Source organism: Bos indicus x Bos taurus, chromosome 20 (genome assembly GCF_003369695.1).
Source record: "Bos indicus x Bos taurus breed Angus x Brahman F1 hybrid chromosome 20, Bos_hybrid_MaternalHap_v2.0, whole genome shotgun sequence".
NCBI lineage: Eukaryota > Metazoa > Chordata > Mammalia > Artiodactyla > Bovidae > Bos > Bos indicus x Bos taurus.
The window spans coordinates 18,693,102-18,719,597 of NC_040095.1; the positions used below are offsets into that span (position 1 = coordinate 18,693,102).

General features: G+C 40.7%; 1 protein-coding gene across 1 annotated transcript in view; it reads left to right on the forward strand.

The window, feature by feature from the left end:
* PDE4D (phosphodiesterase 4D) overlaps positions 1–26,496 on the forward strand; it is a 1,572,172-nt gene that overhangs the window by 107,307 nt on the left and 1,438,369 nt on the right. The window contains exon 2 of the mRNA XM_027520402.1: positions 12,686–12,756. The gene's annotated coding sequence lies outside the window, so the exon portion shown is untranslated. The remainder of the gene's footprint in view (positions 1–12,685; positions 12,757–26,496) is intronic.

Here is a 26,496-nt window from a genome sequence, read left to right on the forward strand (position 1 = left end):
GATTTACAACCCCCATGCCCTGGAGGGAGTTTAACCATCCTGGAGGAGCAGATGCCTGTTTAAATTCATAAATTCATTTGTCCTAAAGGAGCATTGTTTCTGTAGTTTGGACAAAGTTACCTTGGGTTGCAAAGCCCTGCTGGCACATATAAGTACTCAATCAATGTTATCTGTTATTAGTGGCTGTGTGTGACTTTGTACAAATCAGTGAACCTTTCTATGCCCATTTTCTTATCTGTAAAATGAGAAAATAATGGCCCCTGTGTAATAGAATTGGTTATAAGAATTAATGAATTAATATACGCACAAGACTTAAAATAGTGCCTGGCATGAATAAATATGTGTACTAAAAAGATACATAAGAGCTTTATTCATTCAGCGGCATTTGTGAGTCCACTGTATGCTGGGCACAGAGCTGGAACTTGGAAGAAAGAAGAAATGTCTCTGTCCTCATGAGGTAAACAAAAACTTAGCTTGATAATTAATTAAAACTCTCATAAGTGTTATGAAAATAAAGTCTAAGAGAGAAAGAAGCAATTAGGAATATTTGAAAATGTTTAGCTAGAAATAGGAAGAGCAAGAATCTGATTATATATAGGATATGATCCTCATGGCAGGATCCTGTCTCCCAACTTCATAGCTGGACTCCTAAGGATGAGTCTGATTACCTAGCTAACTTTGTGTGTGATTTGGGAAATGAATTCAGATAGAAATCAAAATGCACTATATTTAAAAATTATTTGGTGCACTGAAAAATTCCCCAAAGTTTATATAGAGAAAATGCATATATAGTCAACTGATTTTAAGCTTGTTATATAATCTTTAAGATTTGAAATAGCAAATGAGTTTTGTAAACTGGAAGCAATGTCCTTATTATCTATGTGGAGAAGAGATACATGAAAGTATCCCATGTGATTTTGCTTGCTTTGTCTTATTTGTTTTCCTGTTTAAATCTGACAGTGTCATGGGTGAATCAGATGACCTTCTCTGGGCAATATCTGAAACACTGTGGAGAGGGAACATGGTGGAATATTCATGGGCACCTTTAGCAGTTTAGGATTGCTCTCAGACTGAATTCTTATTCAGAGCTGTGCTGAGGGCTTGGGTACCCTAGGCAACACAGAAGTTTCTTTGATATGCTTCTTCGTGTTTCCTCTGTTTTAAATCCCCAAGTGAAATTGCACCTGGATCTGTAGCTCATGTCATTCGTCTTTACTCTGCCCTATCTGCTTCATTCTTCCTAACAGACCAAAAAGGTAATCATGTTTTGGGGGAGCAAGAAAAAGTGCCAGTTGGAATTTATAGGCATGCAGGAGAAAACTGCTTTGCTTTGCCATGGGAATGTTACAATGTTGGCTATGAGTTGTTTGGATTTTGAAGGCTTGTTTTTTCCCAAAGATTTTTTTTTTTTTAATTTAGACCATTTTAAAAGTCTTTATGAATTTGGTATTATATTGCTTCTGTATTATGTTTTGGTCTTTTGGCTGGCAGGCATGGGTGATCTTAGCTCCCTGACCAGGGATCAAACCTGTACCCCTGCATTGAGGTGAAGTCTTAACCTCTAGATTATCAGACAAATCCCTTTGTTTGGTTTTTGAACTGAAGAAACTGTAGCAACATTATTAGGTAAATTAACAATTGTAGCTCAACCATTTTTTCAAGAAAAGAAAGGCTTATTAAGAGTATTGAGGGCTGTGCAAGGTAGAATAATGCCCATCTGCCTTCCTCCTTCCCCCACTTTCAAGATGTTCACATCCTAACCCCTGGAACCTGTGAATGTGCTGTGTTACCTGGCAAAGGGGAATTAAGGTTGGAGACGGAATTAAGGTTGATAATTAGATGACTTTGAGATGCAGAGGTTATCCTAGATTATCTGGAAGGCTTCCCTGGTGACTCAGATGGTAAAGAACCTGCTTGCAAAGGAGGAGACCCGGGTTTGATCCCGGGGTAGGGAAGAGCCCCTGGAAAAGGGAATGGCAGCCCACTCCAATATTCTTGCCTGAAGATTTGCATGGACAGAGAAAAGATTTCCATGTTCATTTCCATGGACAGATTTCCATGACAGGCTACAGTCCATGGTATTGCAAAGAGTCGGATGTGGTTGAGCGACTCACACACATAATGTAATCACATGGGGGCTCAAGAGTAGAAAAGGGAGGCAGTGGTGTAACAGGAAGTGTCAGTATGACGCAGCATGAGACAGTCTCCACCAGTCCTTTCTGGCTTTTAAAGATGGAGAAAGAGGGCCATAAGCCAAAGAATAAGAGCAGCTTCCACAAGCTAGAAAAGGAAAGAAAGCGAGTTCTCTTCTGAGCCCCCAGAAAGGGATGCAGCTCTTTGAACTCCAATTTAGGCCATCGAGACCCATTCTGGACCTCTGATGTCCATAGCTGAAAGACAGTACATTTGTATTGTTTTAAGTCACTAAGTTTGTGATAATCTGTTCCAGTGGCTAACCAACCAGACCTGACAATTTTAAGTTGTTAAGAATCTGGAGAACTGTGGAGTCTATACTTGTAAGAGAAACAATGTTAAATGCAAGTATCTGGTAGATCTTAGACAGCTGTCATTTTGTTCTTTAAGAATCTAGAGAAGAGGTAGAAAACTGAAAAACTGTCAGTCTAGTGAGGTGGTATAAATGCATGAGACCAGCCTGATGGAAAAGAGGGAAGGGAGAGGAGTGTGGCTAACCAGAGAGTTCATGGCCAGGCTCGGGGAGCAAGGAGGGGCAGTGGCTGCTCATTTCCAGGTGATCTGTTGCTGTGAGGAAACGTGAGCAGTGTTGCCAGATCTTCCAAGTTCTTTCAGAGCAGCACCAAAGTTTGAAATTTTAGTGTAAATTATTCTAATATTTAACTCAAGACTGTTTAAATAAAAACCAACAACTAACCAACCAACCAGATCCCTTTTAGAGTGTACGGGGCAGCTTAGCAGCTTAGATGCTGCTAAGCTGCTAAGTCGCTTCAGTTGTGTCCGACTCTGTGCGACCCCATAGACGGCAGCCCACCAGGCTCCCCCGTCCCTGGGATTCTCTAGGCAAGAACACTGGAGTGGGCTGCCATTTCCTTCTCCAATGCATGAAAGTGAAAAGTGAAAGTGAAGTCACTCAGTCGTGTCCGACTCTTAGCAACCCCATGGACTGCAGCCTACCAGGCTCCTCTGTCCATGGGATTTTCCAGGCAAGAGTACTGGAGTACGGTGATACAGGGAAATTAATAATTGAGCTAGTCAAGAATCAGCATCAGGCTTGATTGCAGAAGCCAAAGGTTTTTTCCCTTCTCCTCCTTAATAAAGTAAAAGGAGGAGGTTAATAATGGTGGAGAGATAAAAGGATATGGAAAAAAATAATATTTACCAAGTGCAAAATACCTACTAGACATTGAAGAAGGGATTTAAAGCTCACAATCCTTTAATTCTTGTAACAATTTTGTGAGGTAAGCAATGCTCTCACTTCCACGTAAGAAACCTGAGTCCAAAAGAGGTCAAATGACTTGCACTTGGCCATATACATACTAAGTGGCAAAGAGAACTCGGCACACTTTCTTTACTGCGAAGTAAGATTATGTGGGGAGCTCACAGGTAGGTTTGTAATGAAGCGTGTGTCTGACTGGATTACTTCAGGAGAGAGGAGGCTGGCCTCCACTAGGTGGTTGAGTCTTGATGTGGAATGTTTGGTGGACAGTGACAAAGGCCAACAAGCAGGATGGCTTTGAGTGGAATGTGTGTACACCCCCTTGGTTCTTATGGCAGCATCCTTCATAAGTTTAACCGAGAGGAGCTGAATGACTGAGATTGACCATTGGCTAAGTAAAAGCTCAAATGTGAAGAAATATGGGTGCGGGCTTCCCTGGTGGCTCAGTGGTAAAGAATCCACCCATGCAGGAGACATGGGTTTGATTCCTGATCCAGAAGGATCCCACATGCCTAGGGTTAACTAAGACCATCCATCACCGCTACCGAGCCTGTGTTCTAGAGCCTGGGAGCCACAACAATTGAGCCCATGTGCTGCAACTGAAGCCTGTGAGCCTAGAGCCCATGCTCCGCAACAAGGGCGGTCACAGCAATGAGAAGCTCGTGCACTTCAACCAGAGAGTAGCCCCTGTTCACTGCAACTAGAGGAAAGCCTGCACAGCAGTGCAGACCCAGCATAGACAAAAACAAACAAACAAACAAGGAAATCTGAGTAGTTCAACCTCACCAGTCTCTAGGAAATTTAAATTACATCCACAGTACCACATTGATGCTATACTACTACATCCATCGGATTGGCTAAAATGGAAATGACTGACAGCTTCCCAGGTGGCGCTAGTGGTAAAGAACCTGCCTGCCTATGTAGAAGACATAAGAGACGTGGGTTCGATCCCTGAGTGGGGAAGATCCCCTAGAGAAAGGCATGGCTACCCACTCCAGTATTCTTGCCTGGAGAATCCCATGGACAGAGGAGACTGGTGGGCTACAGTCCACAGGATTGCAAAAAAGTCAGACACAACTGAAATGACTTAGCATGCACCACTGAGAATGAGAGGCAATAGAAACCCTGCTGGTATGAGTATAAATTAGTAGATTCACTTTGGGAAGCTTTTCAATATCTGTGAAAGAGCATATATAATAAACTAGAGTCTAAGATTTCAATTCCTAGGTGCATATCTAGCAAAACTCTGTACATTAGACCACTGAAAGACATGTGCAAGAATGCTCATAGTAACATTATTTGTAATAGCAAAAAATGAAAGCAGCTCACTAATTTGTGGTATAGTCAAAACATAACTTACCATACAGCAATACAGAGGAATGAGAGACAGTCACACACAATATGGATGAATCTCAAGAACACGGTGTGGAGAAAAGAAGCCCACCCAAAGCGTGTATGCTACATGATTTTGTTCATATGATGCTTAGGAACAGACCTTTGGCCTCAGGATTCAGGATCGTGATTAACTTTAAGGGGAAAAGATAACTGAGATGCAACGTAAGAGGGGGCCTCTAGATGCTGCAGTGTTCTAATTTTAAAAATGTTGTGAAAATCCATTGTCCTTCTCTGTGCTTATATTTTATTTCAATACAGGAAAAAAAAAAAGAACATATGGCCTGGAGGGAAGGCGGGAATCATGACAGGGCAGTATTGAAATTGTTGACAAGTGCATTCAGCAGAAAAGATCGAATTATTGAATGTGTCCTCAGTTATATTGGATGCGGGGGACTGGGAGAAATTCGGGACATGATGGTTGTGATGGAAGAGGAAGAATTACTACCTTTCTAGATAATGGATGTAGAGAGCATCTTGATATGATGAATCTGCTGTGTAGCTGTTATGGGACTGAAGATAGAATATTCATCATCTGTGTGACTATGTCCTGTCCTGTTTCATGAGTCAAGCCATTTTCATAGTGCAACATGGGGAGGAGTCAGTAGTTTAATTCAAAGTGGATATAGTGGAGACCCTGACAGCTCATATTTTGACCTTATCTCATTTTTGCTTGTTAACTAGGCTCTAGACCTCTGTATAGGGAAACTGATAGCTGCATTACCATGTTAAGCAACTTATAGGTGATGTAAAAGATTTTGCTCTAGTTGTGAGCTTGAACCTGGCTTTTTCTGGTCTGTGGTCTCCTAGCAAGAGAAATGTAACAGTTAAGTTCTCCATGTGGCTTTAAAAGGGGGACAATTCTTTCTTATGTATATGCTGAAAGTACCTTTTTTTCTTTTCCTCAGAAAACTAGGTTTAAGATCTTTGTGTTAGTAATATCTATTTGCTACTTAGGTATTTTGGTTAAAATAGAAAGACCATTTGTCTCTTGAATCAAAGGTTAAAAAAATTTTCTTAATGGATTATATTCATTTCTAAGATTGCTTTCCAGTTATCATGGGTAACCAACTCTAAGACAGAGGATGAGGAAATTAAGGGCAGTGTTGCATTTTCTTTCCTCATATTGCTTCTTACTTTTTTGGGTTGATTTGTATTCTATCTTTCCTTATATTTTATCTCTAATGGTTGATGAAGATAATTTCTAAATAAGTTTCATTTACATTTTCTTCCTCAGCTCCAGAGGTTCTGTTGAATGCAATCAGTGACATATATTAGGACAGCTGTGAAGTGAAGTGAAAGTCACTCAGTCATGTCCGACTCTTTGCAACTATACAGTCCATGGAATTCTCCAGGCCAGAATACTGGAGTGGGTAGCCTTTTCCTTCTCCAGGAGATCTTCCCAACCCAGGGATTGAGCCCAGGTCTCCCTCATTGTAGGTGGATTCTTTACCAACTGAGCTATCAGGGAAGCCCTGGACACCTGTAATGGAATACAAATAATCCATTACATAGCACATACCTAAAGGGACCTTCCCTTCTGTGTCAGTGGTAAAGAACCTGCCTGCCAATGCAGGAGACATGGGTTTGATTCCTGGGTTGGGAAGATCCCTTGGAGAAGGAAATTGGCAACCCACTCCAGTATTCTTGCATGGAAATCCCATGAAAGAGGATCCTGGCAGGCTACAGTCTATGGGGTTGCAGAAGAGTTGGACGTGACTTATTGACTAAACAACAACAACAAAGGGACCTTTAATTGATCATGAAAATTGAGATCTTTTGAGAATAAAAAGATGTGCTATTAATCATTATGCTGAACAACAGATGTGACGCAGCACTGTCCTGTGTAAATGGGGATGTGCGGTTGCCCCACCCAGAGCCCTTCTGGCGGGAATAAGCCTTGTGAAGTCTCCGTTCTGTTAGGGATGCTGCTTACCTGGCCCACTCGCTCTTGGCAGGATGACTCACAGATATTAACTCAGTTCTCTCCAGTGATACAATACTGGATACGTACAAATACTACATGACAGGTTTTGGATTTTATCTTCTAATTCCTCCCAGTTGAAATCCTGGCAAAAGCCTGTAACTGAATATTACCAACAGAATGGCCTCTATTCATGTCTGACCTGATTTTTCCTCCTTATTTTCTTGACTTTCGTTTTTCAGGATCTCATGACTGTAAGCAGACAATTCTCAGCCTTGTTAAACATAGAATTTTTTTTTTCAATGATGAGGTTGGGAAGTCAGTATGGCATGCAGTGTGTTTGCTACTCATTGCTTCTCACTGGGCCCAGCTTCCCTGTGATGGGCTGCCATGCAGGTCTCACTTTCTTCCTCCTTGGTCCTTGAATCAGCTGACTCACTCTTCTGTCTGTGCACTCTATTCTTAACAGTGGGAGTTGTTAGGAATCTGAGGGCTTAATTACACTCCATCCTTTCTCTGTGTCCTAGACCAATAGAGAAATAAAGACACAGAAGTCAGGGAATGATATATTTTTTAAGTTTTTGACTTATTTATGCTAGTGAATTAAAATTACACTATTATAAAGTGGAAGTGAAAAGTGAAGTGAAAGTGTTAGTCGCATAGTCGTGTCCAACTTTTTGTGATCTCATAGACTGTAGCCCGCCAGGCTCCTCTGTCCATGGAATACTGGAGTGGGTTACCATGCCCTTCTCCAGGGGATCTTCCTGACCCAAGTATTGAATCCGGGTCTTCTGCACTGCGGGCAGATTCTTACCAACTGAACCGCGAGGAATAGCAATGTATGTGCAAAGGGATTTAATGCATCATAGTATGTACAGTTATCATTAAAAAGTCAGGACGTAAGTCACAATGACTATAAACATAAAATCTATATTAGAACATTCTCCAGGGACTTCTCTGGTGGTCCAGTGTTTAAGACTTTGTGCTTTCACTGCAGGAAGTGCAGATTTGATCACTGGTCAGGAAATTAAAACCTCACATGCTGTTGTGGCATGGCCAACATTACAGCCAAACCAAATTAAAAAAAAAAACAAGAAAACATCCTCCATAAGTAATACATTGGACTGTTTTAGTTCACAGTTGTCATTTGAGAATCTGATGATCACTGCCCCTCATTTTATGATCCCTCAAAATCACCTGGACAGATACATATAAATAGGAGAGGAAATTTCATTGTGTATAATTTCCCTTTGGTCTATCTTGTTAAAACCCATTTATTTACTTCTATTGAGTTGCCCAAAAAGTTTGAGAGCTTTGAAGAGCCCATTTAAATATCATAAAGAATCTCTTCTTTAATCCTGACACATCTTCGTTATGGAGCTGGGCCCAATGGGCTTCCCACCATTTTTCCTCACAGTGGACTTACTTTCTCCGTCCCCAAGCAGCTAGTTCTGCCCCTGTGGATTTAAATAAGGAGAACAGAAGACCATCTGTGATTTCAGGATGGTAGTTCATGGTGAAAGGGAGGGTGAAAAGTAGAGGGGAGAAGAGTTACAGATAGCTAGAAGGAGGAAGAAAGAGGCATGGAAAGAGGAGGAGGAGAGAGGAAGAAGACAGAGAGAGGGTGATGGAGAGGGTGGGATGGTGTGGTCCAGATATTGAGAAGGAGGGAGCGAGGGAAGGAGAGAGAAAGAGAGATTGAGGAAGAGGGGGACCCAACAAGCAGATAATCCTTTTCTCTACCCATAATGGAAAATGGAGGAATGGCAGAGCTAGGGAAGGATACCTCCTCCCGAGTACCAGTAGGTGGCTGTGGGAATTCCTAGTTAATGTATTAAAGTGAGATTTTGGGAGAAGGAAAAAAGGGACCCCCCGCCGCCAACATGTCCTGCTACCCGCCCCCACCACCAGCCAACATAGGTCATGATGTTCCCTGTGAAACTCCTCTAAGTACCTCTCAAGATGGCAATGCCCAGAACCTTACTATTCAACCATCTCATGTACTGTGTCCTAGGGGCTACAGTGAGAACCCCGGACAACTACAATGCCTTTCCAACATTGTCGCATATGAAGGAATATGAAGTCGCATCTTTGTCCCTGTAAATTGAAACAGAACACCAGCTCTCTTTAGGAGAAGGGTATAACACTTTTATGTTAGATGAAGACAACTTTATTATTACTGTTGTTATTTTATGAAAGGGAAAATTACATGACTACATTTTGAAATGTTTGCAAATGTTTTGTCCTTGGGTAAAACCAGGGAATGGGAGAAGATCAAAGATATTTCAGAGATGCAAAATGAATTTCTTTCTACATAATGCTTCTTTCATTTCCACTATCTATAAGATCTGAAAAAGAACATTCAGTGATGACATACATTATTCAAAAGTATTTTCTCTGGAGAGGGCAGGGCTTTTCTTAACCTCCTTCTAGGTCAGGGCAGCTATGTCAGGTCAAGTGGAAGCACGAGGTCATCTTGGGGCTGGAGGCTTAGCCCTGATGATTCCTCTAGGAGAGTTGAAGGGATATTTGACATTTGTTACTTCCACTGGACTGGGAAAATATCCCTTCTGTGTTAAGTGCTTATTCTTCAGATTCAAAAAGTACAGAAGACTGTACTGACAAACTTGATGAGCAAGGCCATCAGGACTCCCACTGAAAGCTGAGAGTATCACGGTCTCAGCAGGCACCAGAAACACAAAATTGAACAGTGAGTTAGGACAGGGGAAATTGCAGGGAAGTAAGACTGGCACAAAGTGTTGAAATTCATGTTCCATTAAGGAGTAGGAAAAAATTACCTTGAATGGGCTACTTAAGATGGAAAAAAAAAAAAGAAATTGTATTTTCAAAGTTTTCATTTGATATAGACTTCTTATTGATACAAAATTCTTATAAAAGCCCAAAATGAGCAGAAGACCTAAATAGGCATTTCTCTAAAGAAGACATAAGATGGCCAAAATTGCTAATTATTAGAGAAATGCAAATCAAGACTGTAAAGAAGTACCCACTCATACCAGGCAGAATGGCCATCATCAAAAAGTCTACAAACAATAAATGTTGGAGAGGATGTGGAGAAAAGGGAACCCTCATGCACTGCTGGTGGGAATGCAAATTGGTGCAGCCACTATGAACAACAGTATGGAGGTTCCTTAAAAAACTAAAACTAGAGCTACCACATGACCCTGCAATCCTATGCCTGGGCATATATCTGGAGAAGGCAAAGACTCTAATCTGAAAAGATACATGCTCTCAAGCACTATGTACAATAGCCAAGACATGGAAGCAACCTTAAATGTTCATCAACAGATGAACTGATAAAGGTGATGTCATGTATATGTGTGTCTATATATATACACATACACACATGATGGAATATTACTTAGCCATAAAAGGAGTGAAATGACATTTGAAACAACATGGATGAACCTAGAGATTATCACACTAAGTGAAGTAAGTGAGAAAAAGAAAGACAGATATCATCTGGTATTATTTATTTGTGGAATCTGAAAAAATGATACAAATAAACTTATTTACAAGACATAAATAGACTCATAAGACATAGAAAACAAATTTATGATACCAAAGGGGAAAAAGGGGGAGGTAAATTAGGAATTTGGGATTAACATAAATACACTACTATATACAAAATAGATAAACAGCAAGAACCTACTGTATAGCACAGGGAACTATATCTTATAATAACCTATAGTGGGAAAGAATCTGAATATACATATAAATATGTGTGTATAATAACAGAATCACTTTGCTGTACACCTGCAACATTGTAAATTTGACTATACTTCAAAAATAGTAAAGTGAAAAAATTCTTGTAAATTATTTTTACCCCCAATAAATAAAAACTGGTTTTCTGAATAGAGTGTGTGTATCTACCCATGTAGGAGACCTGTTCATCAGGACAGAATGATCTTGGAGATTAGGTAGAGTGCTTTGATCTTCAGCTCTCTTGGCCTGGGGTAGTGTTCATTTATTTCCCTTTTTCAAAAGTTTTAAGATCTGTTTCATCTGAGAGATTAAACATCCAGCTTACCAGTGAAAGCACACACAGATCTTCATGTCCCTTTAATCTCTTGATTTATCAGGTGCATCTCTCTGGTTGAATTTCATTTGCATGTTGATTTCATTTGTGGTTTGTGTACAGTTCACTTCCAGGGCTGTGGTGCTGCCTATATCTGTGCAGATTAATCACCGTACAGTTGGGCTGGTGTGGGAGTTGAGTGCAGTGAAAAGGAAGTCCTACTCTGCTTGCCAAGCCATTGACGCGTCAACCCACAGGAAGGGGAACTTTTTCCACAAAGGTGCCATGTGGGCTAGCGAATGGCCGTGATCACCCCCAAGGTCTCCTGTTTTGAAAAGCAGGCAGAAACGGTCTGGTCTAGATCCAGAAGTAGTTAGAGTCTTAGTCTCAACTATTTAAGTCTATTATTCAGTTGGGTTAGCCCGAGGAATTCAAAATTCTAATTTTGGGGAAGTCTTGGAACCTTGGTGTATTTGGTTCAAAACAGTGCTTGCTATAAAAATTTACTGTTCAGCAAGCTGCATAATTTGGGGCTTAATTGCATTCTGTCCACCCGCCCATCCATCCATACATCCATATATGCATCCAATCCGTCTCTTCATTACGAAAGACGGTTTGCACTGGTCAGATAGGTGTTGTAAGTGAATGGTTCAGGGAGGGATTACAATGTAATAGGACATGGTAGAGTCGTAGCAAATCAAATATTTCTCCACCCATGGAGAGTGTCCATTACTCACCATCTGGGGATTGTTGTCTTGCTGAAGAGCAAGCATGTGTACCTGTAGAAGTTTCAGATCTTTTGACTTTTTTTTCAAATGAGCTGAAAATAAAGTCGTAAAATCTCCTGAGTTTTAAATATTGACAGCCAATTAATTCAACTGTTTAAAAATACTATGCTAACATTGTGAGACTTGTTGCTACCCGTTGACATGGGGAAAATAGGTTGATCACATTAGGTGTTTGGTTGTCAGTTTGTGATCTCTGCCTCTAAGGGATGTACGTGTGTCCTTAGAAGGGTGTCCAGTATCATCTTGTAGTTGAATGGGAAACTTCTCTACTTTTAGTGAATTTTGAAGTAGAGATATCATCTAATCATCCCTCTGCATTTTGGAGGATAGGCATTTTTCATGACCGTGCTTGGTTAAGTCCGACTCTGTGTGACCCCATGGACTGTATGTAGCCTGCCAAACTCCTCTCTCCATGGGATTTCCCAGGCAAGGATACTGGAGTGGGTTGCTATTTCCTACTCTAGGGGATCTTCCCGACCCAGGGATAAAACCCATGTCTCCTGCATCTCCTGCATCTCCTGCATTGGCAGGTAGATTCTTTACCACTGTGCCACATGGGAAGTAGGCATTATTGGTGGCTATTAAAAAAATAATTATTAGCCTACTGCTTCCTGATTAAAGCAAGTCTCTCAAGACTTTTCAATGAGGTCCTCGTGGGCTTACAAAAGAGTTTAGGATTGGCAGTAAAAAGAGAGGGATGGGAATAAAACTTTCTTGTTTTTGAGAATAGACCTGATCTGTATATATTGATTTCAAGAGTGGGGATTTTAAAGTAACTCAATTTAATCTGCATTTCTAAAAAGAAATACAAAACTTCTTGACAGAAATGCCAGCTGTTTTAATGTCTAAGCACCCATGGAGCTCTGCCAAGTTGAAAGCAAATTTAAGCACATTTTAATCAAGATGGCATCTCACAGAACTGGCATATGCATGGTTCATAAATTTTATCTTTTTGCTTAAGAAAAAAAGTGACATTTCACTTGATCCCATGGCAGAAAATCTTTTAAGGTTTTATGAAAGACTATTAGGATCAGAATGAAACATGTTTTAAAATTCAGTAATATTTAATAATATATTTAATGCTTTATATTTTATTATATATTTTAATACAAATTAAATTTAATATTTTACAGCAAGCTGATTATTTTTCCAGTGCCATCTAAGGAAGTTTCATACAAGCCCATGTAATGCTGGACCAGAGTTGGTAAGATACCCTGTGCCCCTAGCTTCCAGTTTTCCCCGCCTGACCGTCCTCCACATAGCAGCTGACGTTTGTCTTCTGATTGATCCTGGCTCGAGTAACACATCACATTGGTATAGTAAGAATTTAGGAAGTAGCTCAATAGGACATCCCAATAGGGTGGGCTTTCTGAAAAGACAGGTGCATATTCCTCCTGAGCCTGTTGGTTGGTGGCAAGTGTGAGCTTTGGAGCACTAATGAAAGGTGGGAACTCAGGAGTTTTCCCCCTGGACTTGGGGGATATCCCCATACTTTCTTTGTAGAATTGGTAGATCTAGCATCGTGTTTGAAAGTGGAAAGATCTGACTGATTTTGTCAGATGATTGGACTGATATTTGCATATCTACATTTAATGTCACTCTTCTATTAAAGTCTTCCAATAACTTTTCACTGGATTTGAAACAAAATCCAAGGGCTTTACCTTGAACTCTGTGGCTCATCTTGAGCTGGCCTCTGCCTTCCCTTTCTCCCTTGTCTCCATCTAGTAAGATCTGCTTTCTCTTCTTTGAATGGGCTAAGCTCTTTCTCACTCCAAGCTCCTTGTTGAACCTCCTGGTCCTTCTTTCTAGATGTCTCTTTCCTCAACTCTTTGGCTTCTTTTCACTTGGAATTTGATGCAAACTTGACCTTTCTAGAGAAGTGTTCTTTGGTAAGCCCAGCTCTCCCATCACTCTATCCTGTAACTCTATTTCATTTTCTTCACAGCATTTATTTGAACTGATATTATTGATTATTGTCTCTCCATTGACATGTGAGAGTATGGCCTCCTCTACTGGACTTTATTGCTCTATTTTCAGAATCTATACCAGCATCTAGTATGAAGTCAGGACTCAAAGGTATTTGTTAGATGAACCAGTTTGTTCCCATTCAGTGGCTATACCTGTGACTATTTCACTCTTGACTGGAATATAATTTTATTATTTGTCAGAATTGGAGAAGAATAAGGACAGAGGACAGTGAGGAAATGAGAAAATATGGGAATGGTGAAATTAGCTACATGATTTGAGCAGTTAATCACTAGCATTGCCTTAAAACAATAAAGAAGTAAATGTATAATACTTGAAAGTCAGACCCTAATATTACCTTACAGTGAATGTCATTTTTTCAAATCATGCACATCAAAGCTTTATCTTCATAATTCTGACAAGAATAGGAAGCTGATGAGATTTTTTTTCAGAGCAAAAAATAAACATAGTGGGCTTCCAGTTTGCTTTGAGCCTGTCTGCATGGCTGATAAATGCTTTTCTGATAGTAGAAGGGGAAAGCATACACTTAAGATGATAAGCGACCAGAGATAAAGCCCATAGCTAGTGTCAGATTTTTAAAAGGAATCATCTTCCTACCATCCTGAGACTCTATGACGATCCATGTATTTGTTTATGAATGGTGATCAGGGACCAAGGTCAACAGACTTAATCTTTTAAAATCAAACAGAAGTAAAATAATATTTCTTATCTTTCCCCTGAGACGTGTTGAACAGGGGATGTTCCAAGATGCTGATGAAATTTTAACTAAAGTGAATAGTCCATAGGGATTTAACTCTCGTCAGTCACCATCCTTGTTGTTACTATGTGGCAGAAAATATACAGTTCTGTTGAATACTGCCTCTTGACAGAAAAATATGAAAGATGAAAGTACAACTGACAATTCTTAGATTGCCAAACAATGACTCATCTGACCCACCAGGCATCTTGTCAAGACCTGAAAGAAAAGAAAGCAAAAAGGGCTTCTGTGGTTAAGAGATTTCTGACACCAGTCCATAGAAACAGATCAAACACAAGGAAGGAGAGGCTCAGGACAATTTTTGGGTCTGTTTCACATCTGTCGAGCTGAGCTCTAAATGTAATCTCATTTAGAACATGCATTGCTTTTCTTTGGGACATAAATTGCCTTCTCTCCCTTTTATTCCCAGCGCTGATCACAGCCTGTTGCAGAGAGCAGAATTTTTAAAATTCTTGTGCAATTAATAAACCAATTAGAGTAAGGGTAATAATAAAGGAAGATTAGAAGATGGTCTGGGATGGAGGTGAGCAAAATTCAGAAACTGTGAGTTTGAGCTTTGATGTGATCATGGCTCATTGTTGTTTTGTGGAAACTAGCATCCTGGAATTGTATTCCTTTTATCAATTGGTCTGGAATAAGATGTGCTACCATAACAGTGTCAGGGGTTAAAGAACAAAGATTCATTTCTTATTCACACTGTGTGTCCATTATGGGTTGACCAGGCACTCTGCCGACCATCCTCACTCAGGGATACAGGTTGATGGAGTAGCCAGCATCTCAGATGTTGCCCACTGCCATGCTTGAGGGGAAAGCAAGCTCAGAGGGATCAAGTGCTTTTGTGCAGAGCCAGTCCACTCTAAGGGGTTAAGTGCTTTTGTGCAGAACCAGCATGAGGCACCTCAACTCAAAAACTCACTGAAGTCATTGTGACTGGCTCCACCTAACCACAAGAGGGACACAAAGTATAGTCATGAACAAAATAAAGGACATTCATCTATTATTTGTCTCCTTGGTTTTGGCGCAGATTGATTTATTCGAATAGAAAGGGTAGGCTGGTTATCAAAGAATGTCTCATTTTCTTATTCAAAATCACTACTTAAATTTTTTTAAAGAGTTTATTTGAGCAAAAATTGTTTTGAATGGGGCAGTGCCAAACCAGAAGTGTTTAGGAATCCTGGCTCACAGGTGCCAGGATCTAGACTTAAACAGAGAAAATGCAGAAGCAAAAAAAAGGAGACTATTTGATTATAGCTTAAAGCACATTTGGGTGTTTGAGAGTGGTTGTCATTAGCCTCTTGATCAAAATTACCATTGATTCATTTAATCATGTTGTTCAGTTGCTCAGTCATGTCCGACTCTTTATGACCCCATGGACTACAGCGTGCCAGGCTTCCATGTCCTACACCATCTTCTGGAGCTTGCTCAAATTCATGTCCATTGAGTTGGTGATGCCATCCAACCATCTCATCCTCTGTCGTCCCCTTCTCCTCCTGCCTTCAATCTTTCCCAGCATCAGGGTCTTTGCTAATGAGTCGGCTCTTCGCGTGAGGTGGCCAAAGTATTGGAGTTTCAGCTTCAGCATCAGTCCTTCCAATGATTATTCAGGGTTGATTTCCTTTAGGATTGACTGGTTTGATCTCCTTGTAGTCCAATCATGACTCCCCCCCTTAATGTATTTTATGTGACTGATTAATTTTCACAGACGTATCAGGTAACCGATTATTAATTTGTAATCAATGCATTGATTCTTAAATTCAGCCAACATTTATGGAGCTCCTACTATGTGCTTGATCACTATGCTACATACTACATTGGATGGCTTTGCTGAATTATCACTCACTCTATCATCACTCACTCAGCTAACCCTAGAAATGGATACAATGTTCAGTGCAGGTAGGGAAGGTTCTTGTGACGCTTACCTACTTTGTAGAATTCTGGCAAGCACTCAAGATCATATTTTCAAGGTCCCTAGTACTTCCAGTAGTGATGTTAATAATGATGTTACAACTTGACCTGGATTTTATAGTTCATTTCCTAAAGTAATTTTTATTCAACTGGTAATTCAATTAAATAGTGCTCACTTGACTGTGAGTCATGGGGTCAGGACTGCCTCCCGAAATTCTCCATTCATTTTCCAATTGTGGCCCATTGAATTGGAATGCTGAAATAGGATTCATTCCTGATGATAATAAGAGCACAAATGCCAACTGCATGTGCAGTAGCTCCTGGGAGAAGGCTTGATGACTCAGCACTGTCCCTATGCGATGACTCAGCACTGTCCCTATGAGATGACTCAGCACTGTCCCTATGCGATGACTCCTGTAGAGCCACGTACAATGTTAGATACAGAGGGAGGCACTTAGAATGTAAGGGGTTGTGTACCATTACACTTAAATGTAGTTTTCCCGATGGCTCAGATAGTAAAGAATCTGCCTGCAATGCAAGAGACCCAGGTTCAATCACTGGGTCAGGAAGAGAGCCCCTGGAGAAGGGAATGGCTACGTACTCCAGTATTCTTGCCTAGAGAATTCCATGGACAGAGGAGCCTGGTGGGCTACAGTCCACAGGGTTGCAAAGAGTCAGACACGACTGAGTGATTAACACAAGTTTAAATGTACCTTTTGCTCTCTGGCCTTTGGTCACTGAGGTTGGTCCCTTAACTGTGTCCTCCTCCAGCCATGGAATTCCGTTCTTCTGATCACAATTCCCCGTATTTTCCCCTTAGTACATAGCAGCTGTGTACTTGGTGACAAGTTTGTTTTGAGCCATTGCATGTTGACAGGCAGATCTTTTGTGTGAAGGTTGTGGATTACTTCTTGAAAGGATGGGGACCCTCCTTTAGCTATTTCCAACAGCAGCTACATTTCAGCTGAGTGTGAATATTCTCTCTGTGGTTTCCTCAGATTAACGATGTTAAATAAGGCTGACTAGGTGAGGTTTCCATCCATAATAAATCTGAATTTGGGGCTTTTGACGATTGTTTTACTGCTTTGTCTGAGACAAAAAGGAATAAGAGTATGTTGTTGGTATGTGGCTTCAAAAACCAAGTTTGCTTTGCCTGTTTTCATGTATCAGTCACACCTGTTCCTTGGATTCTGTTCTCCCTCCAGCTCCCAGGTCACAGACAGAAGCTATTGCTGGAGGAGACCTTCCTCTAGTGATAAGCCACATGCACTTCTGCCCCTACAGGGACATTCCATTTACCCTCTGCCCTTCCAGTTAACAAAAGGTGTTTACAGAAGTGCAGAGGTTGAATATGCGGAAGAAGCATATCTTGTTTAGTAGAAAATAGTGTGACTAGAAACATGGGAGAAGTAATGTGTGCGTGTGTACGTGTGTGCATGCATTTGTGTTCAGATGGCTAGATAAGGGTGACTGTTTACCAAATGATTCTGTAATGTTGGCATGTAGATAATAAGCATAGGAATGGCTTTGGGAAATGTAAGCTGGCTTTTTATAAAGGCCAGCAGAGATTTTATTAGATGTGTTTAGAAGCCATTTGCCATATACTAAAAGAGTTGTCCACACCAAAAGGCCTCTAGGGAACAGGTAGTTTTCTGTTTTATTGCCCCAAGAATGAAATAGGGCTTCCCTGGTGGCTCAGCAGTGAAGAATCCATGTGCAACGAAGGAGACTCGACTTCGATCCCTGGATCGGTAGGATTCCCCTGGAGAAGGAAATGGCTACCCATTCCAGTATTCTTGCCTGGAGAATCACATGGACAGAGGAGCCTGGCAGGCTCCAGCCATGGGGTCATAAGTTGGACACAATTTCTTGACTAAACTACTTTAAAGAATGAAATAGAAATAGGCACTTCTAGCCTTTTATTTGTTTTAGCCAAATCTTTGTGGGGGAAAATCAGCTACTACTTTCTTATAAGACCCACCTTTAGGAACTCATTTTTTTCCAACATGTTTTTAGCATAATATTCTGTTCAGGCTGTGTTCTCCAAAATCTTAGTATGCTGCTAAGTCGCTTCAGTCGTGTCCGACTCTGTGCGACCCCATAGACGGCAGCCCACCAGGCTCTCCCGTCCCTGGGACTCTCCAGGCAAGAACACTGGAGTGGGTTGCTATATAGAGAAGTATTTTTCCTTACAAATCTTTTATAATTCAGACTTCCTTAATTGAAGATCGCATATGTCCTTATTTTAACACTTAGCATAGAAGCCACCTGAAGACAGAGGTGCCTGTCTTATCTTCGTTATCTTGCACTCCTCACATAGCGTGCACCCAGTTGATAGCTTTTTATTGATTGAATGACTGAAGACAGACCCAAGATTCTCAATAGAAAGAGAATAAAAGCCTATTTCTGTTTACTCTTCTGCAGTGGGGAGATGACCTAAACATGATATATGATACCATTATATACATTTTGTTTGCATGATTTGACTTTATCCGTTTGTTGTTTACTTATATTCAGGACATAAATACAGGCAGTTCTTTCATGTAATATTATCATACTGAACTTGAATGAAACAGTATACTAAATAATGTGCAAAACTAACTCTGCGTTTAGCTACCAAGGGGCTTTGGCATTTTGCTTGGGTAAATTTGAGGATGGTCTGGAAGGTTCAGGCCCTGGAATGGCAGGTCTGTAGTCACCATGGTGATGTGGGTTGGAGGAGATGGATGGCTATTATGTAAAATGTCTGTTGGGTGCACTGTGCCAGCAGCAACGCTTGGTACCACCAAGGAACCCTACCAGCATAAGATACTTTCTTGGCTCAATATAGTATACCATAATATATCTGACACGGTTAGCCAAAACACGATCATTTATCATTGCCTCTGCCAGTTACCCAGGCTAACAGAATCAAAAGCCAAATGCGGTGATCAAAAGGACAACTAGACAAGCAAAAGGCAAAAGGGTGAGGAAAAAAGCCAGCCAGGGATATATGTTTTGCTTAATTGTGTCTACTATTCTCTGGGATTCAGCAGTGTGGAAGCCTCTGCTACCTGTGTGTATAATCCATCTTCTCCATGGGTATAGAACCAATCGTTCCTGAATCCTCCTACGTATGTCCACATCACTCACTGGGAAGCAGACAAAGGACCATCACAATATACCAGAGTGTTAAAGTATGTAGGCTCCATTGGCAGACTGCCTGGGTTCAGATCCCTTGTTCCTACTAGTCAAGAAATTACTAAAGCCTCAGTGCCCTAGTTTCTACTCAAAAATTGTAGAAAGTAATAAAAATATGGATTTATAGGGTTATTGTGAGGATTACATAAGCTAATACATAATTATCACTTGGCATACTGCTATTATTGATAGTGATAGGGTCAGGGAGACTCAGTGTAAGTGGGAAACAGAGATGTGAAATGTATATGATTGGCACCTCAGTTCAGTACACAAGGGTGGATCAGGAACACAAGTTGAAAAATATATAGTGTTATTATTACTTATACCATTACTATCACTACTGATGTTTTTACCCAGGAGATCTAAAAACTATTTCTATATTCACCATGCATCCTACTTCACATAACTGAATATTCAAAGCTCTCAATTCCCAGTGTTTAAGTTTTTTAAATGTTCTCTTCTCATTTCAATTCTACTGAGAGGTGGCAATAGTCAAAAGACAGGAATCTGGTAAAAATTCCAAGTGGAAAGCACATAAAATTTTACTCTTTGAAATGCAATTGCTTTGGCATAAAAAACAAGAATCAAGCTTTAGTCCCAGGATGATATCATTTTTTAATGAATTGAAATTGCAGCTAATAGAAAGCTGAATATATAAAGATTAGTGAATATGAAAAGAAATTGTGGCATGGATTATTCATTATAGGTGTTTAGAGAGCAATAGGGACTTTTTTTTTAAACAAAGACAACTCAGAAAAATAAGTCAGGCAGTTTAAAAATGAATTCACTGCACAGCTTGATTCTGCATTCATCAATATAATGAAGTTTAAAAAAATATTTAATAGCAGAGGTATGTGGGAAGAGCCTTACCAATATAAACTGTAGTCTGTGGAGCAGGCCCTGTGGGAAATGAATTGTTGAGATCTTATCTAACCCATGGGACAGTTCCCCTGACTCTGATTTCAACTGTTTTTTTCTTGTATTGACTAAATACACCTGTCTCTGGTGCCCCGTTCTTGCCCCTTCTGCCTGTTTTCCACTGGGACTGAAACTCTTTTCTTTCCTTTATTTCTACCTCTAATCGCTGTAATTTCTTTATCAAACTCACTTTTCCTCCTGACCTATAACAACATGACCGGTGGATTTCTGACATGGGTGCTTGTAGCTGTGTTGATGGATGAGAGTGGTCAGTTCTATAGCTTCAAGCTAACTGAATAGTACGTAGTAGAGCTCACAGAGGTACCACCAGCATGGCTGGAATCAGACACCAACATACCAGTTTCCTTGTTTCTCATCTTTTCAAGCCATGGAGTCCCTGGTAATGTATACTTCTAATCAAGCAAGTCTAGTAAATGCAAAATCAAATAAATTTAGCGTGAGCTATCAACAACATCAACATCATTTATAACTGTCACTTATCAATATTCATTCTTCTCTTCAACAATATTCCTATAGTAAGTGATGGGAGATTAAAGATTAGCTTCCTAGGTGGCAGAGATTAAAACAGGCAGGGGATGGGGGAAGATAGAAAACTAGAAATTTCTCAAAAGGAAGGTAGAAGTTAGAAGAAGATAGAGGCCATTGCAAATGGCTTCAAGAGGATTTTTCTAGTCATAAATAGATATCGGAATATCCAGAGTCAACTAAAATGTTTAGGAAAGATATTATTCAAGAATGCACAAATATAATATCACTATTTGGGTTTCTCAAAATTTATAAAATATGTAAAAATAAAAACTGCAGCTAAAGTCCATTTAAATATATAAGGTGTAAGGAAAATAGCAAGTGAAGAAAAGCACCAATAATCTTTGCTAGGTTAAGGCTAAATGTTCATCTTGATAACAAAATATTCACGGCAATTACTTGGCCTGTTCGAGAAGCAGAGCCAGAGAGAACCCAGTAATTCCTCTGTATTGTTGGTGAGAACACTGTTAATATTAATGGGAATGCAGTGGTCAAGTTCTTGGGGATTGATAATAGGGCAACTCTAGATCTTTGAGACATGTGGCTCTCAGGTCTGCTGACAAGTTAATCATGGCGCCCTGGGGTTTCTCCACTTCTTGGGGACATTCCCAGAACCCCTCCTGAGGCTTCTCAGTACTGACGAGTTGGGGAAATGAGGAGATGGGAAGACAGACTTTGTTTTTGAATTCCTCTGAGTTGAGAATCAGGCTAGAAGTAGGGATAAATGGAAGGGGAAGTAGTGGAGTAGAAGGTGTCTCTTGGTCTGGGATAATTCACAGTCTCTGCACTAGTTCCAGCTGCTGAGGAGCCAACGTGAATTCCGAGGAGTCTGGGTACTGCACTGATGCTCTTTTGGCTTCTAGGGGCACATGGCCCTCTGCCAGGAGGCTCTGGGGACATTGATTATCACCGCCTAGCTAGTCCAGCTGTGCAGCCAGACATCCTTGCTGCTAGCATAGGGATTTGCCCACAAATACCATAGAGTCTAATGTGCAATGAGATACATTTAACAGGCACAGGGAAGCCCAGGAGCCTTCCTTAGATTTGTCTCCTGACTATAGTCCCTGGGGCTTATTTTAATTTTTTTACAGTATTTTCAAACTACAGTTATAGCATTGTAATTCGTTGCCTGTGTGTTCTTCAGTTGTGGTAAAAATAAAACCAGAAATAAATAATAACATAGCAATTGCTTCCAGGAAATGTATGAATTATGCTTATTATATCTTATGGCATTTCCCTAATTGGATTCTGTGTTAATAAGAGTTGGCTGAGGGAATAGCAATCAAGTGTACAGCCTTATCACTGACACTGCCTTTTCTGCATGATTTATTGCAAAAATGGTTACACAGGAAAGTGGATTCTGCCCAATGGGCAGCCTTATCAGTGGTCAAACTGTAGTTTTCCCCAGTGATTGTAAGAGGATGGATTTAGTACCAGGAATATTTATTTCAGTGTCCAACAGAAAGAGATGAATGTCTCAGACCATTCTTTTCAAAGACATCTTAGCAATGGTCTAAAAACCAATTCACAGTATTTAATCGAGTGCCTTGGTGTTTTCTGTGATACACTTTGATCCCAGCATGAACTTCTGTTCCCTTTGCAGTACTTGTGGGTTTGCTATTTTGGAAGAAAAGTGGTGAATGCTACTAAACAGTGTTTCTTAAACAGTCAAGTGGGGGTGCTCATTCAGGCAAACCTACTCCACCCCATTTCCCTTGTAGACTATTTACATCGAAAGCAATTATAACTAAATTTTAGGATTGGTTTGGAACGTTTTTTCTATATCAGTCACCTCATTCATGGGTGTCTGTACTATATTCTCTTATTAGATGTTAAGATTCTTAGGAAAGTGTGTATCTTTTTATAGCACTTTGCAGAACACTTCCCATGATCATCCTTCTCATTCATAAGCATTCATGCAGTGACTGTTTATCTACGGTGTGGTAAATGGAGGTATAAAAAATGAGATAGTTTAGATACTATGTTGATGAAAATTGAAGTTGCTAAAAATCCAACACCTTGGCCAGACTTTCTCAGCAAATGCTGTTGACTGCCTGGGCTACGTATACGATTGTGTGTGAATCAGGTATTTGATATATACTTAGTAATATGATACATTAAGAGTAAATTTATTCTATGGTAGAAATGGTGGAGTCTCTCAACATCTGTTCCAAGCCCTTATTAGTGTATCCTTTCAACTGGCAGGAGGTAGAAAGTTACAAAGCCATTTCTCAGAATTTCCTGGATATAAGGTGGTAAGGGGCCATGGAGAAGTTTTGCTTTGCTCTCAGCTTTGGCACAAGTCCCAGGGCTCAGTCGCTAGCTGCATGAGTGTGAAGAGGCAGAGTGTGGGGTATCAGTTGTGCCCGTGAAGGACACAGTAGGTAGTGTATGATGCGGAAACAGACCGCAGCAGCAGCTGAGCCAGCAGCTTCCTGGTCCGGTGGCTCCTGGATCCTCGTGATTTCATGCCTTCCTGTTAATGTTTGATTCCTAATTGTGGTGTGGTCCTGTGGTTATGGAACTGGAGGTGGTAGGCAGCTAATCACAGAAGAGGCAGTTGTTCTTCTGATGGCCCAGCTCTGTAGTGTGGCTTGGGAATTATTTCTGAAGGCTCAGCTGAGATATATTTCTTCCCCCTTCCTTGGGGATGTTATAAGTCACTTAATTATCTGTCAATTAAAATAGCTGGGGAGATGCTGTTCTCTTGAAATTTATCATGACCAGTATGCTATTGGACCATCTCTTATCTCTAAAAAGTTCCAGAGTTAATTCACTAGCCATTATATTATTTCATGTAAAATAATGGAAGAACCACTAGAAACAGTCCTAGACATAATTGTAATTGGGTCTTTTCAAACCTGCTGCAGAATGTTTACACATACCTCATATTTTTCCTGTCATCGATGAGTCACACCGGTATTATCCCCAGGGCCATTAACTTGACTTATAAAATATGTCCCTTGAACTGTACTTTGAAGCCCAACAAAATCGAGTTGTTTGAGCTAGAAAAGCAAGAGCAGGCAGAAGTACAGAATCTCCACAGGAAATGTTTTGCCTCCAGGGTCCTGTCATTCAAACTAGAGATTGAAAATACCAATATTCTAGCGGATGTCTAAGGCTGCTTATTTCTATGGGGTAAGGCATAATGTTAATCAGAGGTCAAAGCAGTGAGTTCTTTTGGCAGGTGAGCCATTTAGCTTTACTCTCTCTTATGGCCTCAGCCTTTGCTCTATTGCCCTGCCTGTTCATGCTGCCCATCTTTGAGAAGAGAAAGGGAGAGATGGAAAGGTGGCAAAAAATACTTTCTCAAGATGCTTTAGGGATGATGGGTCAACAGCATAATTTTCATACCCGAGGGAGTGTACATTTCAGTTTGTCTCCAGAGAGAGGAGAGAAATGCCATTTGTTAAGTAACTGTGAGCCTTGCTAAGCTGAAAAGACAGGCAAAAGAGAAAGTCTTTGCCTTGGAAGAGAAGTTTTATCATCAGGAAAATGGCAAGTATTGATTAGGGTGGAAGAGTGACAGAAAAACTTTGAGTATATAGGAGGATTTAGTTCACAAGAGAACAGTTTAAAAAGGATCAAAGAATTGGATGGAGCAAAGATGGCCAAGGTAAAGGGGGATACCATGCTGCTTAAGGATGACATTCAGCTATGAATAATCCTTTCAAAAAGTGGCTTAAATGGACAAAGGTTTGATCTCTCGTGTTAAAAAAAAGTCTGGAAGTAGACAGATGGAATGGCATGGCGATTCTAGAATGTTGTCATGAGCCCAGTTTCCTTCTGTTTCTGTAATCCATTTTCTAAACACATGGCTTCCATTCTCAAAGTTAACTCCAGATAGCTGCTGGAGTTCTAGATATTACCTCTGCATTCCAGCCAGCAGGAAAGGCAGGGGAACCTTCCTTCCCGGAAGCCCATACAGTACTTCCTCTTATATTTCATTGGTCAGAATTTAGTCACATGACCTTAATTACTTGAAAGGGAGGCTGGGAAATTCAGATTGTTTCGTCAAGCAGCGATATGCCTAGCTATTGGTGGAGTTCTGTTACTAAGGAAGAAGGAGAAAGTGACTATTTGGAAGGCAGTTCATGATCTCCACCACAGAGGCTGAACCAGACAGATCTTAGAGACTGTGCTGTTGTTGATTGTGGCTGTTTGGCTTCAAGCAAAGGCCCTTTTCTCTACTACCACAAATGGAGTTTCTTATCTTTACTTCTGGGTCATCCAAGAAGCTGAGGCAGTTTCTAGAGAAGACTGCCAAGAATGGTTGAGCCTCTTTTATCTGTCTGTTATAGAGTTGAATTGATTGAAACAATAGCAGGTGGGATGGGAATTCTTTGGTGAAGTGCCTGTGAAGCTTGTCTGATTCATGCCCTGCACTATCTGAAGCTCTGGAGAGATTCTAAGAAGAGGGAACAGAGCAGGAAGCTTTTGAGGTCACAGTCATGGGTGACTGTATCAAGGTGTTTTTAGAATTCCAAACCTGACTAAAATCAGCTATAGAAACCCCACATTATGATGTTTTGTTTGTCCCAAACAGTTTAAGAAAAAAAGACCAACATTTGCAAATCAGTTTAATATGTGTATATTTGAAGATTCAGGCCATTTGGCAATATCCTTCCTGCATCCTGCATGTTGACAACCTCCTGGGGCTGAGTGGGGTGGCCTTCTATAGGCGGGGCCCACATCTGCTACCTCCCAACCATTCACACAGGTCTGGCCACACTTCACCCATTTTTGTGACCTACTGGGCACCAGTGGCATCTGTGCTTGTACCCCTTGTTAAGGATGGCTCAGGAGGTAGCCAGTGCATAGGGGTAAGCTAAGCGTGCATGGTGATGCTATCTGAGTGGGAAGCCTGAGTGCAGGGCTCCTAACCTGGAGACTTGGGACAGGATATAAGTGGGAGCTGGGGTCCTACAAGGAGGACCTGAGGCTCGGGCCCTAGCAGGACTCCAGGGGCCATCTGTGGGAAGACACATCTTTGCACCTCCGAGTATCTGGTACCTCAGGCCTCTGATTGAATGGGATTGAGTTGAAGCCATGGCTTACAAAGCTAGAGCCAGGATGTGACCATGGATTATCGCCATGCTGTTCCAGCACAGGTGCAGTGAACGCCCATGGTGTTTTAAGTGATAGCCAGCTAGTGTAGTTTTTTCAGCGTAGTAGTTCTAACAGATGGTGCTGTTTGAAATTCTTCCTTATAATCTCCAGGAATGACTCTGTAACCTACTTAGGAGGCTTATTTGAGTGGCTCTCCACCTGGGTCCACATTCCAACTGGTTGGCAATCTGTTTGTCGACATTACTGTCTGTACTGGACATTAAATATTGTTTTTAAAAAGATAATGTACAACTGCTTCCCAAGCCATCAACCATTGTCCCAACACAGTACTCTATAGGCCTGTGTATTTTTGCACCCCCCCCAATTTACTTGAAAACCACTTTGATTTTAATGTGCAAAAGATAAAGAAGAAAAAACCCTCAAAAGGCTATAGGATTCAGATACTTCTTATTTATTAAAAGAGATGTCATGATCCTTCAAATAATACTGGACTGAATAAGGGAATATCATTTTCATCATTTGAAGCTTTTGTTTAGAAACCATGTTTATAAGTTTTATAAGGCACTTACTCACCTTCTCCTA